At 40.8% G+C, this 13,032-nt stretch overlaps 1 long non-coding RNA gene across 1 annotated transcript in view; it reads right to left on the bottom strand.

The window, feature by feature from the left end:
* Window positions 1-3,252: 3,252 nt before the first annotated feature.
* The window catches only part of LOC108523399 (uncharacterized), a 51,017-nt gene continuing 41,237 nt past the window's right edge, over window positions 3,253-13,032 (bottom strand). The window contains exon 4 of the long non-coding RNA XR_001883803.1: window positions 3,253-3,406. This is a non-coding gene — a long non-coding RNA (uncharacterized LOC108523399). The remainder of the gene's footprint in view (window positions 3,407-13,032) is intronic.

Raw genomic sequence — 13,032 nt, 5'->3', positions numbered from 1 at the left:
AGAAAACCAAACACCGCATGTTCTCACTCATAGGTGGGAACTGAACAATGAGATCACTTGGACTCGGGAAGGGGAACATCACACACCGGGGCCTATCATGGGGAGGGGGGAGGGGGGAGGGATTGCATTGGGGAGTTATTACATGATATAAATGATGAATTGATAGGTGCTGACGAGTTGATGGGCGCAGCACACCAACATGGCACAAATATACATATGTAACAAACCTGCACGTTATGCACATGTACCCTAGAACTTAAAGTATAGTAAAAAAAAAAAAAAAAAAATACCTCTTAGATTAGCATCAAGGAGGTTGCTGGGAGCCTTAAGGGGAACAATGTCAGTGGAGAAACAAAGCTAAGGCCAAATTATGTGTGTTTGGGTATGTTTAGGAAGGGTAAAAGGTGAGGGGTCTGTGACAACATAGAAAGCACGCTCTTTAAGAAACATGAATGCAAACGGATGAAGAATGATGGGTTAGCTAGAAGAACATATGGAGTCAAGGTAGGATTTAACATGTAAGATGATGAAACAGTTTAAAATTCAGGTTAGAAAATAAGAGTAGAGCAGTAGAGGTTGAAGATAAGTTTTATCTGGAAAATTTGGGCATCACACCCTTTATATAAACACATATGCTACATATACAACATAAAAGGCTATTCATAACTGAACAAACCATGATGAATGACATCTTGGAGAGGTGGGAAAAAATACCATTCTAGTTAAAAATTTAAGAATGGAAATGACATCAACTTTCATGTACTTTTTTTTTTTTTTTGAGATAGGGTGTCACTCTGTCACCCAGGCAGGAGTGCAGTGACATGACCATGGCTCACTGCAACCCTGCCTCCCAGGCTCAAGCAATTCTCCCACCTCAGACTCCTGAGTGGCTAAGACTACAGGCAAGCACCACCATTCCCAGCTAATGTTTGTACTTTTCTTGTAGAGATGGAGTCTCCCTACATTGCCCAGCCTGGTCTCAAACTCCTGGGCTCAAGTGATCTGCTTGTTTCAGCCTCCCAAAGTGCTGGGATTATAGGCATGAATCACTGTACCTGGCTCTTTCACACAATTTTAACTGAACTTTTGGGGTACTTATGACCTGAGATTTGTTTTTAATGAGATAAAATTTTAAGATACAATTTTAAATGCTCAAAAATAAAGTTTAGTTACATGCTGAAGTAAAAAGGGTTGTTTCATTAACCTTTTTTAGATCGCAGCCTACACTGAAAATAGATGAAAACTATGAACCATGAACCCCTCACCCCATATTCTTTTTTCATATTCTTCCAGGGAGATTCACTGAAAGACCTCTGAGGCCTGGAACAGATATAAGATTAAGCACACAACCTTTTCCAAGGACTTGCCAATAGGATTCTTCTTTGGATTTCTCATGTGACCAGCCAGCAGGCTTCTTCTGCTTTCCTTTTTTTTTTTTTTCTGAGACAGAGTCTCACTCTGTCACCCAGGCTGGAGTGCACTGGAGCAGTCTTGGCTCACTGCCAGCTCTGCCTCCCGGGTTCTCCTGCCTCAGCCTCCGGAGTAGCTGGGACTACAGGCGCCCGCCAACACACCCAACTGATTTTCTGTATTTTTAGTAGAGACGGGGTTTCACCATGTTAGCCAGGATGGTCTCGATCTCCTGACCTCGTGATCCACCTGCCTCGGCCTCCCAAAGTGCTGGGATTACAGGTGTGAGCCACCGCACCCAGCCTTTCCTTGCTCTTAATCATAATTGAAGTTGTTATATCCTCCACTCCTAAGCCTTGAATGCCAATGCCAATTCCAATTCCTTCCTCCCTCCGACCTTTCCTTGTGCTCTAATCTATAAAACAAAAATATTGAATGTGCCTTTTCTGGGGAGAAGAAAAAAAATATTATACTCAAATACTCCTGCCCCATATCTTGGCTCTATCACTTCCTAAATTACATATCCCTGGCCAAACATTTACCTCTCAGAGCTACCTATATTTTCTTCATCCGCAATGTGAAACTATCAAATGTTTATTTCTTCCAACCCCACCAGGCCCAATCCATGAATCAAGTATTATTCTTTCTCACAGGAGCCTACCACCTGATTAGAAACTAGCAAATAATTCATTCTCATTCTCTCTCATCCTACTTGATATATAAACTGCTTGAAGGCAGAGAAGAGGGCTTCTATTTCATTCCTTACTTCCCCACTGTTAATCACATTTCTTCTTTTAAAACCACCACAAGAGTTGCTGACTTAGTTGAGTATTAATTTAGAACACAGGGCTAAATTTTATGCTAGCCTCCATCGTTAACGTTTTCATCTATGTTTCTTCACAACTTTTCCATATTTCATCTTCAGGTGAAATCACAAAATCACAAATAGCTTTGTTAGTGGCTTAAAGCCTTGTCAAATCATTATAAGAGTATCTTCATAGGAATGCCTTGTTAAAAATGAATACAGATTATTTAACTGCAAAATAACTCATAGATGTTACAATCTTTCTTAATCCTGAAGTTTTCAAAATTTGACTCTTATGAATGTATAATATTAGTAAAGCCCTTTAGCATCAAGGACTAATCAAGTTTAAATCTCTCCAAGTTATACAACTGGACTCTGTTCACTGTACAGGATTATTGCTTTTAAGAAGGGAATTTTGAGATACTGTAAGTTATATTACCAAATTTTAAAAAATCCTACAGATAGTATTAGCTAAAGGTTTTTGTTGGGATAAGGTAATGTATTAAACAGTGTAGGACTGATTATACATATTATACATTCCCTACTTCAGCAAACCTTGAGTATAGAGTTTCTTTCAGTCAGACCTGAAATTAGGTCTCTCACTCATGTGGTTTCAATTAAGTTCTGTTAAAAATAGCTCGTAATATAAGCATTTTCATTTTTAGTACTTCAATAACTTCACTACTTTTTTGTTTTGTTTTTTGTTTTTGTTTTTCTCTACATTGCTTGAGAGAAAGATTTACTACTTTTAATCGTACTAGCGATAAACTTTGAAGGAAAAAAAACAATCAAAGGAAGTTACATTGTACCCTGGCATTTTTTTTTTTTTTTTTTTTTTTCCTTCTCAGACCTCTCAGGGATGAAGGTTCTTTATGAATAGCTCAAACCATCTATTTTAGTGTACAGTCTTCTAATACCAATGATTTGGTTCTTTATCTTGTAATATAAATACATATATTTAAGAAGCATATGGAATAATTATTTTTTCTTAACTGATTAAAAGTAAATGACAAGAACCTCAGTAGAATTTCAACACAGAAATATATCACAAATAACTGGAGAATTTTTTATTATTAATTTCATATAATTTCAGGCAGACATTCTGCTTTATAGACTGACTTCACATTCCTGTCTTCAAAGTAGTGAAAATTCAGCCACAGCTGTTTTTTCATGCCATTTTTATTATGATATCTGGAGAAAAAAATATAACAATAGATTACTTTGTACACAAGCAGGTGTCCAATACTTATTAATAACCAGTCTGCAGGGGAGAGAGCACTTGACGCCCAGGTCACTCTAGTTTCAGCCCATCAAGCCTTAGGAAACAAATCCAGAGGCCACTAAAAAAAAAAAAAAAAAAGGAAAATTTGGCACATCCCTCATCCCTTCTGGGGCATGCTGAGGACATGTTCTCTTTGGAGAAGCAAGGAAATCTGCTCAACAACATTCTGGTTGAAAGCCCAGCAAAAAATTGCTGTCAGTGGCCATCACAGGGCCTTCAACCCCAGCTTTGTAGCCTGGAGCACTTGATCCAGTTGTTCTTTTCATCCCTGTCCTCAGCCACCACCGAGGAAGAAGCCTCTCATATTCTCTTGCCCACCCTTCCTTTGCATTTTCCTACCCTTTATTTCAGTTGAACCCAGGTTCCATCCTGAAGACAGGACTGCTTCTGGTGCCTTTGCCCCCACATCTTGTGCCAAGAGATCCAGAGTGGAACCAGCTTTACCTAGTTAACATTGCCACTTTCATACTATGATATACCTCATCTCTGGCCAAATCAGCCTATATCAATGGCTCTGAAATTCTGTTGCATCTAAAACTATCTAGGATTTTAAAATCCTGATATCTAGGCCATCTTCCATACCAATTAGATCAGGGACCCAAATATCAGACAACCAGGAAGGTATGATGTGCAGCTAAGTTGAGAACCAGACACCTGTATCTTTGCTATTCAAAGTGGGGTCCATGGACCAGTTACATCAGCATCACCTAAAAGGTTGTGAGAAATGTAGAATCAGCAGTCCCATTCTAAATGTACTGAATCAAAGTCTCCATTTGAATGAGATCCTCAAGCAATTCACAAGTACATTGAAGTTTGGGAAGTGCTGGCTATACTATACTACTCTTTACTACTCCCTGTGTACTGACCTCAGACACTGCTCACTCATTGAAGACTTTGGAAATGGTTCACAGTCATCCTCTCCACATGAACTTCTGAGTAACTTCCCAAGTGGGTAATCAGCCCATCCAACTATCTTGTCTCACCTACCCTTCAACTTCTCAGTCTTCAAATACACATCCAAGGCCATGACCTATATTTTCCCTTGCCATCACCTACAGTGCATAATTTCAGACATTTCACAATACTATAGACACCAAAGTCATCTCTAACTACTATTCTTTCTTACTACCCTGCACCACTACCTATGTTAGTCACTAAGTCTTGTCAATTATACCAATAAAAAATTTCTAGTTTAGACTGGTTCTCCTAAATCCTACAGAAATCCTAAATCAGATGCCTGAGGCGATGACCTGGGAATCTGCATTATTTATAAGTTCCTCTGGTGGTGTGAGCACCACACTTTGAGATACACTAGCTCAGATACTTATTTTTTCAACTTTGCTCACTGGAACTTTTGCAAAACTCCCACTTGGCCTTTTTGTTTTTAGGGTCATTTCTTCTCAAATCACCCCTATACTTCCTGTGAGAATGAGCAAATAAAAAGTAAATTTGGGCCAGGTGTGGTGGCTCATGCTTGGAATCCCAGCACTCTGGGAGGCCAAGGTGAGCAGATTGCTTGAGCCCAGGAGTACGAGATCAGCCTGGGCATCATGGTGAAACCCAGTCTCTACAAAATACATAAAAATTAGGAAGGCATGGTAGCAACTGCCTGTAGTCCCAGCTACTTGGCAGAATCACTGGAGCCTGGAGGGTCGAGGCTGCAGTGAGCTGCGATCACACCACTGCATTCCAGCATGGGTGAGAGAGCAAGACTCTGTCTCAAACAAACAAACAAACAAAAACACATATATGCCTCCATTGGGCTTGTTTTACATATCTGACTTCCTCTATGAGACTACAAACTTTATAAAGACAACTATGTCTTTATATCAGTATCACCAGCAATTATTTCTAGCATATGACATCCAGACTCAACAAATGTTTGCGAATGAGTGAACAAAATAACTGGAGAACTTCATCTTTTCATTCTATAACCACATGACACTAAAACAAGAGACTTAAAAGGCCTCCAGGATGTTGAACTAGTTTGATTTCTTTATCCCCAAGGCACTGGCTGGCATACTTCATCTCTGTATTTTCACTAGAACAATGGTTCTGTGTCAGACTATACACACTTACCTGACATGTGCTTTACATGAGGTGGGATAACCAAATTTACCAACAATGACACTAACCAGTCAGCATATTTTAGGCTTTCTGCAATTTGATAAAAACCAAAGAACAGGCTGGGTGCAGTGGCTCATGCCTGTAATCCCAGCACTTTGGGAGGCCGAGGCAGGTAGATCATGATGTCAGGAGATCAAGACATTCCTGGCCAACACGGTGAAACCCTGTCTCTACTACAAATACAAAAATTAGCTGGACGTGATGGTACGTGCCTGTAATCCCAGCTACTCGGGAGGCTGAGGCAGGAGAATCGCTTGAACCAGGGAGTCGGAGGTTGCAGTGAGCTGCCACTGCACTCCAGCCTGGCAACAGAATGAGACTCCGTCTCAAAAAACAAACAAAAAAACAAAACAAAACAAAACAAAACAAAAATACAACCAAAGAACAGTTTTCAAAAGGGAGATGAAGAAGGCTAAACTTGAGAAATTAACCTAACCTATAGAAACAAATTATTGTATAATGAGTGACTATTATATGTCACACTCTTTACAAAGATTATCTTAGTCCTCACAACAATTCTTTGAGGTAAGAACTACTATTTTACCAAGATAGGAGGCTAAAATTCAGAAAGTTTAAGGAATTTGCTTATGTAATCGTTAGAATTTGAACTTAGGGATGTCCTATTCTTAAGTGATTTCTACTACCATCTTTCAGATACTCGAATTAATATGTTTCCACTTCATTTGTCATATATCTGTGTGAATCTTCTGCCTGCTATTATTATCTAGAAAATCAAACTTCTCACTAAAGATAACATATGCATCCAGTTAAAGGCTGTGATTCTACAGTACTAGCCTGAGAGATTAATTCATAACACATAATTTATCGTCTCTTCTAGAGCTCAAAATAAAATAAAAAAATTTTTTTAATTTACTATAAGGATAGCTACAGGTTTTGTCTGATTAACCAAAAGGTATTATTAGACTTCTCTAACACCTCAAAGTTAAAAGTGTCCTCTCGGGTTCCTACAGTGTCTTGTTCTAGTTCTGATTCTACAAGTAATAAGCTCTATGAACTTGGGCAAGTCACTTAACCTGGCCACGTCATTTTTGTTATATGTAAAATGAGTAAAATAAACTAATGAAATGGTTCTCAAATGTTTGTGCTTACTGGAATCACTTTCAAAACGCAGGTTCCTGTGCCATCTCTAGAGACTGTAGCTTACCAGGTCTGTAGTTATTCTGGTGGAGGTGGTCAGAAGGACCACGCTTTGAGAAACCTTAGACTAGATGTTTTCTACAGCCTCCTTTATCTGGCTGTCACTATTCCAACGACTTACCCACACCACCTCCTCTATCACATCTCTTTGGTTCACTTTCACCATTGTTTTTTCTTTAATCAGCATAGTGCCAGTTATTAATGAACAAAAAGCATACTGATCACAGTCCTAGACTGAAATTCAAAGGAATTTCACCCTGTAGTCCTGATTAGATTACTGCCAAAATAGCTAAAACTTTAAATGCCAGGACTAAAAATAGGCTGCTGCATGTTTAAAATAACATGATCACTAGTTAGCTTGGCGCTTTGCTATTTTTACTAAAGGAGAGAGACAAGTGGCCAGAGGTTGAAAGGGAAACAGGAAGCAGCTGTTATGATGAGAGCCTTGAAAGAGGCCAGGAGATGGCACCATTAGTTCATTACTTCAACATTAATGGGGAGGGGAAGTGAGGGCAGTTACCTCTGTAAATTAAACTGAAAAACTTCAGTCTGAACACTCAAAAGAACCTCCCAGACACACTTTGGTTCTGATTTGTTGCATACTTAAGTCCAGAATTTTGACAGTATCTAATGTCAGAAACTAATATGACAGGCCAAAAAGATCAAATTAAAAGTGTTTTTAGTGTTATTTGTAAACTTTTTCTTTCCTTTTTTTTAATTTTTGAGACGGAGTCTCACTCTGTCGCCCAGGCTGGTATGCAGTGCTGCGATCTCGGCTCACTGCAACCTCTGCCCCCAGCACCCGCCACAACGCCCAGCTAATTTTTGTATTTTCAGTACAGACAGGGTTTCACCATGTTGGCTAGGCTGTTCTCGAACTCCTGACCTCAGGTGATCCACCCACCTCAGTCTCCCAAAGTGCTCGGATTACAGGCATGAGCCACCACGCCTGGCCAACTTCTTTTTTTTGAGACAGAGTCTCGCTCTGTTGCCCAGGCTGGAGTGCAGTGGTGCGATCTCGGCTCACTGCAAGCTCTGCCTCCCGGGTTCATGCCATTCTCCTGCCTCAGCCTCCCGAGTAGCTGGGACTACAGGTGCCCGCCACCACGTCTGGCTAATTTTTTGTAGTTTTAGTAGAGAGGGTGTTTCACCGTGTTAGCCAGGATGGTCGTGATCTCCTGACCTCCTCATGATCTACCCACCTCGGCCTCCCAAAGTGCTAGGATTACAGGCATGAGCCACCACGCCTGGCCCAGCCAACTTCTTCTTAAAGTATAACAAATACACAGAAATGTACACATATGTACAGCTTGATAGGTTTTCACAAACACAACATACCTGTGTAAACAGCACTGAGATAACAAAACACAACATTACTGGCACCCTAGAATTCCCCCTTGTAATCTCTTCCAAGTAATGCCCCCACTCCAACAAGGGCATCCACTATTGTGATTTCCATTATAATTTAGTTTTGCCAGGTTTTATACTGTATGTGAATAACATTAAATATACTCTACTGGGTCTGGCACCCTTTGTTAAATGCATCATTATGTGTGTAATTGTGTATATAACATGTAATATTTAACAGTTGCATATAACTTTATATTGTTGATTTTCACTGCTATATAGCACTCTAATGAATGAATATACCATAGTTTATCCATTTTGCTTAATGGGCATTTGGATAGTATCCAGCTTGAGGCTATCATGAACACTGATGCTATTAATATTCCAGTAAATATTTTTTGGTGACACATATATACATTACAGTTGGGTATATTCCTACAACTGAAATTGGTGGGTCTCCAAAGGCTTTCCACCTTTGTAATTTCCAGGGGTCAAGTAGTATAAGGGTCATCCCTATTAAGATGAAGAATGAGGTATTGCATCTGGCACCTCCTATAACCAAAAGGGAGACACAATGCCTGGTCAGCTTTTTTGGATTTTGGAGTTAACATATTTTCTCATTTAGGTGTGCCACTTCAGCCCACTCACTAAGTGACCTAAAAAGCTGCTAGATTTGAAGGGAGGCCCAGAACAAAAGAATGATCGCAACAGGTCGAGGTTGCTGTGGAGCTGCTCTGACAATTGTGCCAAATGATCCAGCAGACCAATGGTACTTGAAGTGTTAGTGGCAGATAGAGACGCTGTTCAGAGCCTTTGGCAGGTCTCTGCAGTTGAATCTTTCTGATGGAGTCTTTCTCTGTCACCCAGGCTGGAGTGCAGTGGCCCGATCTCAGCTCACTGCAAGCTCCATCTCCCAGGTTCACGCCATTCTCCCACCTCAGGCTCCTGAGTAGCTAAGACTACAGGCACCCGCCACCATGCCTGGCTAATTGTTTTGTAGTTTTAGTAGAGACGGGGTTTCACCGTGTTAGCCAGGATGGTCCCGATCTCCTGACCTCGTGATCCGCCCATCTCAGCCTCCCAAAGTGCTGGGATTACAGGCTTGAGCCACCACACCTGGCTGATGTTTAACTATATTCTAGAGTGGTAGCCAATGATTTGGCTGTATGGTCAGGGACTTGGAAAGAACATTGTATTAGTCAGGGTTCTCTGAAGGACAGAACTAATAGGATATATATATATAAAATAGGATATATGTATATAATATATATATAAAGGGGAGTTTATTAAGGAGTATTAACTCACATGATCACGGAGGCCCACGACAGGCCATCGGCAAGCTGAGGAGCAAGGAAGCCAGTCCAAGTCCCAAAGCTGAAGAACTTGGAGTTCAATGTTACAGGGCAGGAAGCATCCAGCATGAGAGAAAGATGTAGGCTGGGAGGCTAAGCCAGTCTAATCTTTTCACATTCTTCTGCCTGCTTTTTATTCAGGCATGCTGGCAGCTGAGTAAATAGATGGTGCCCACCAAACTGAGGGTGAGTCTGCCTCTCCCAGTCCACTGACTCAAATGTTAATCTCCTTTGGCAATACCCTCACAGACACACCCAGGAACAATACTTTGCATCCTTTAATCCAATGAAGTTGATACTCAGTAATCCATCATAAGTGGACTGAAAAATTTGAGAGGAGGCATTGGACGGACCTTTTTTTTTGAGACAGGATCTCACTCTATTGCTCAGGCTGAAGTGCAGTGGTGTGATTACAGCTTACTGCAGCCTCCACCTCCTTGGGCTCAGGTGATCCTCCCACCTCAGCCTCCCAAGTAGCTGGACCTACAGGAGTGCACCACCACACCTGGCTAATTTTTGTATTTTTTTGAAGAGATGGTTTCACAATATTGCCCAAGCTGGTCTCAAACTCTTGGGCTCAAGCGATCCACTTGCTTCAACCTCCGAAAGTGGTGGGATTACAGGCATGAGCTATCACACCCGGCCAGGACAGACCTCTCTCAATGGGAAAAAAAAAAGAAAAGAAGAAGAAAAGAAAAGAAGGATGTATCCCGTAAAATTCTCACCAAAGGTGGTCTTAGCAGAGGAGGATTTTAATAATGAAGAGAATATAGGATAATCAAGTCTGTGGAAACCAGTCAGTCTCTATTCCAGCCACGTCTGTCAGAACAGGGCTGGGGAAAGAGGCTAATTGGTATCCTCTTTGCTCATGGCTCAGGAACAAAGTGGCCATGGTGGCAAGAATGAAGGTCATACATAGGCTCAGCAATATGGATTTCCACTATCCAAGGCCAACCTGGATGCCACTGCTGAGTGCCCAGTCAGCAGCAGACAACAACACTGACTCCAAGTATGGCACTATTCCTCTGGGTGCTCAGTCAGCTTTGTAGTTGAGTACATTGAACTACTTCCATCATGGAAGGGGTAGCATTTTGTTCTTACTAGAACAGACATTCGATACAGATTTGCCTTCCCCATACAAAATTCTGCCAAAATTGCCATCCATGGTCTCACGGAATGCTTTACCCATTGTCATGATATTCCATACAACATTGCTTCTGATCAAGGAACGTCACAGCAAAATAATTGCAGTATGAGTCACTGCTCCTGGAATTCACTGGCCTATGTTCCCTATCATGCTAAAGCAGCTGGCCTAATAGGATGATGGGATGGCCCTTTGAAGATTCAGTTATAGCACCAGCTAGGTGGCAACAACTTGCAGGTAGGGCAGAGATCTCCAGAGGGCTATATATATATGCTCTGAATCAGCATCCAATAAATGGTACTTTTTTCCCTCCATAGTCAGGAATCAAGTGGTAGAAACAAAAGTGGCACCATGCATTATTAACCCTGGTGATCCACTAGCAAGATTTATTCTTCCTGTTCTCATAATTTTATGCTCCACTGGCTTAGAGGTCTTAGTTCCAAAGGGAGAAATTCCTCTACCAGGAGACTAATTCCATTAAACTGGAAGTTAAGACTGCCCCCAGTCACTGTGCAGTCGACAGGCTAAGAAGGGACTTATGGTGTTGACTGGAGCGACTGATCTGGACTACCAAGGGGAATCTGAACTACTACTCCATAATGTGGTAAGGAAGAATATGTCTGGAATACAGGGGATCTCTTAGGGTATCTGTTAATTTTATCATACCCTATGATTAAGGTTAATGGAAAACTACAACAACCCAATCCAGGCAGGACTACCAATGGCCCAGACCCATCAGAAAGTTTGTGTCACCCACCAGGTAAAGAACCATGACCATCTGAAGTGCTTGCTGAAGGCAGAAGGAATATGGCATGGGTAATGGAAGAAGGTGGTTATAAATATCTGTCACGATCACCTGGTTAGTTAGACAAGTATCTTTGTTTTCTTCTCTCTCTTATTTCTTTATCATATAATGTGCAATGTATTAATAACAGTTAACTTTATATCACAGTTTTTAAGTTACAGGATAGCAAGAAGAAGGGTGAACATTGCCTGAAACTTTGTATCCTCTAATGGGGAAAGGGTTAGCACATTTTCAGTTTTATGCAGGACAGCTGTAGCATGTTAGGCAAAAGTATGACTTTATTATTGTCTTTATTTAGAGACTAAATATGGTTTAAGGAGATGCAAATGGATGCGTAGTTGATAAGGAATGCGCTGTGATGGTTAGTTGTATATGACAACTTGCCTAGGATGTATTACACAATTATTCAGTTAAATACTAATCTAAGTGTTGCTGTGAAGGTATTTTGTAGAAGTGGCTAATATCTATAATAGACTTTATATAACCTTTAAGGAGATTATCCCTGATAATATAGGTGGGCCTCATTCAATCAGTTGAAAGGCCTTAAGAGCAAAACTGAAGTTTATCTGAACAAGAAGAAATCTATCTGTAGACTGCATCATCGGCTCCTGCCCAAGAGTTTCCAGCCTGCCATACAGTTTCAAACTTGCCCAGCTATACTTATACAGCTCCATAATTGTATAAGTCAATTCCTTGTTTTATTCTCTCTAGAATGGTAATTAGCATACATTAGGCCTTATTCTATCCTCTATAACTTTCAACCTCTCTTTAATATTTTCCATATATATATATAATTGGCTCTTTTTCTTTGGTAGGATCCTGACAAATACAGGATCTTGCTATTCCCTACCACTATGCTGATGTTATCAGAGATAGAGATAGAAAGAAGTCAATTATGTGCTTTCTCCTTGAAAACTTCATAACCTAAGGAATATGAAATATGAAAAGTCAGCACCGTAAATTAGGTCGGGTAGCAATATAGTATTGTGATGGTCAATTTTAGATATCAGTTTGGCTGGAATAAGGGATACTCAGAAAGCTGGTAAGGCATTATTTCTGAGTAGATCTGTTTCTGTGAGGATGGTTCCAGAAGAGACTGGCATTTGAATCAGTGGACTGAATAAAGAAGATCTGCCCTCACCCAAAGTGGTCAGGTACCATTCAACTGGTTGAGGACCAGAATAGAAAAGGCAGAGGAAAGGCAGATTTACTGTCTCTTCTGGAGCGAGGACATCCATTTTCTCTTGCCCTTGGACCTTAGAACTCCAGGTTCCCTGGCCTATGGATTCTGGGAGTTGCATTGCAACTCCCCAAGTTCTAAGTCCCTTGGACTTGGACTTAGTGATGCCACTGGCTTCTCTGGTTCTCCAGCTGGCACATGGCACGTCATGGAACTTTTCAGCCTCCATAACCATATTAGCCAATTTTCATTAAAAATCCCCCTCACTGGCTGGGCGCGGTGGTTCACACCTGTAATCCCAGCACTTTGGGAGGCTGAGGCGGGTGGATCACGAGGTCACGAGATAGAGACCATCCTGGCTAACACAGTGAAACTGCATATCTACTGAAAATTTAAAAAAAAAAAAAAAAAAAAAAAAAAAA

The sequence above is a fragment of the Rhinopithecus bieti genome, unplaced genomic scaffold (genome assembly GCF_001698545.2).
Source record: "Rhinopithecus bieti isolate Rb0 unplaced genomic scaffold, ASM169854v2 scaffold_74448, whole genome shotgun sequence".
NCBI lineage: Eukaryota > Metazoa > Chordata > Mammalia > Primates > Cercopithecidae > Rhinopithecus > Rhinopithecus bieti.
Note: the sequence above shows the minus strand (reverse complement) of the source record. Positions and strands in the feature narration are given on the sequence as shown.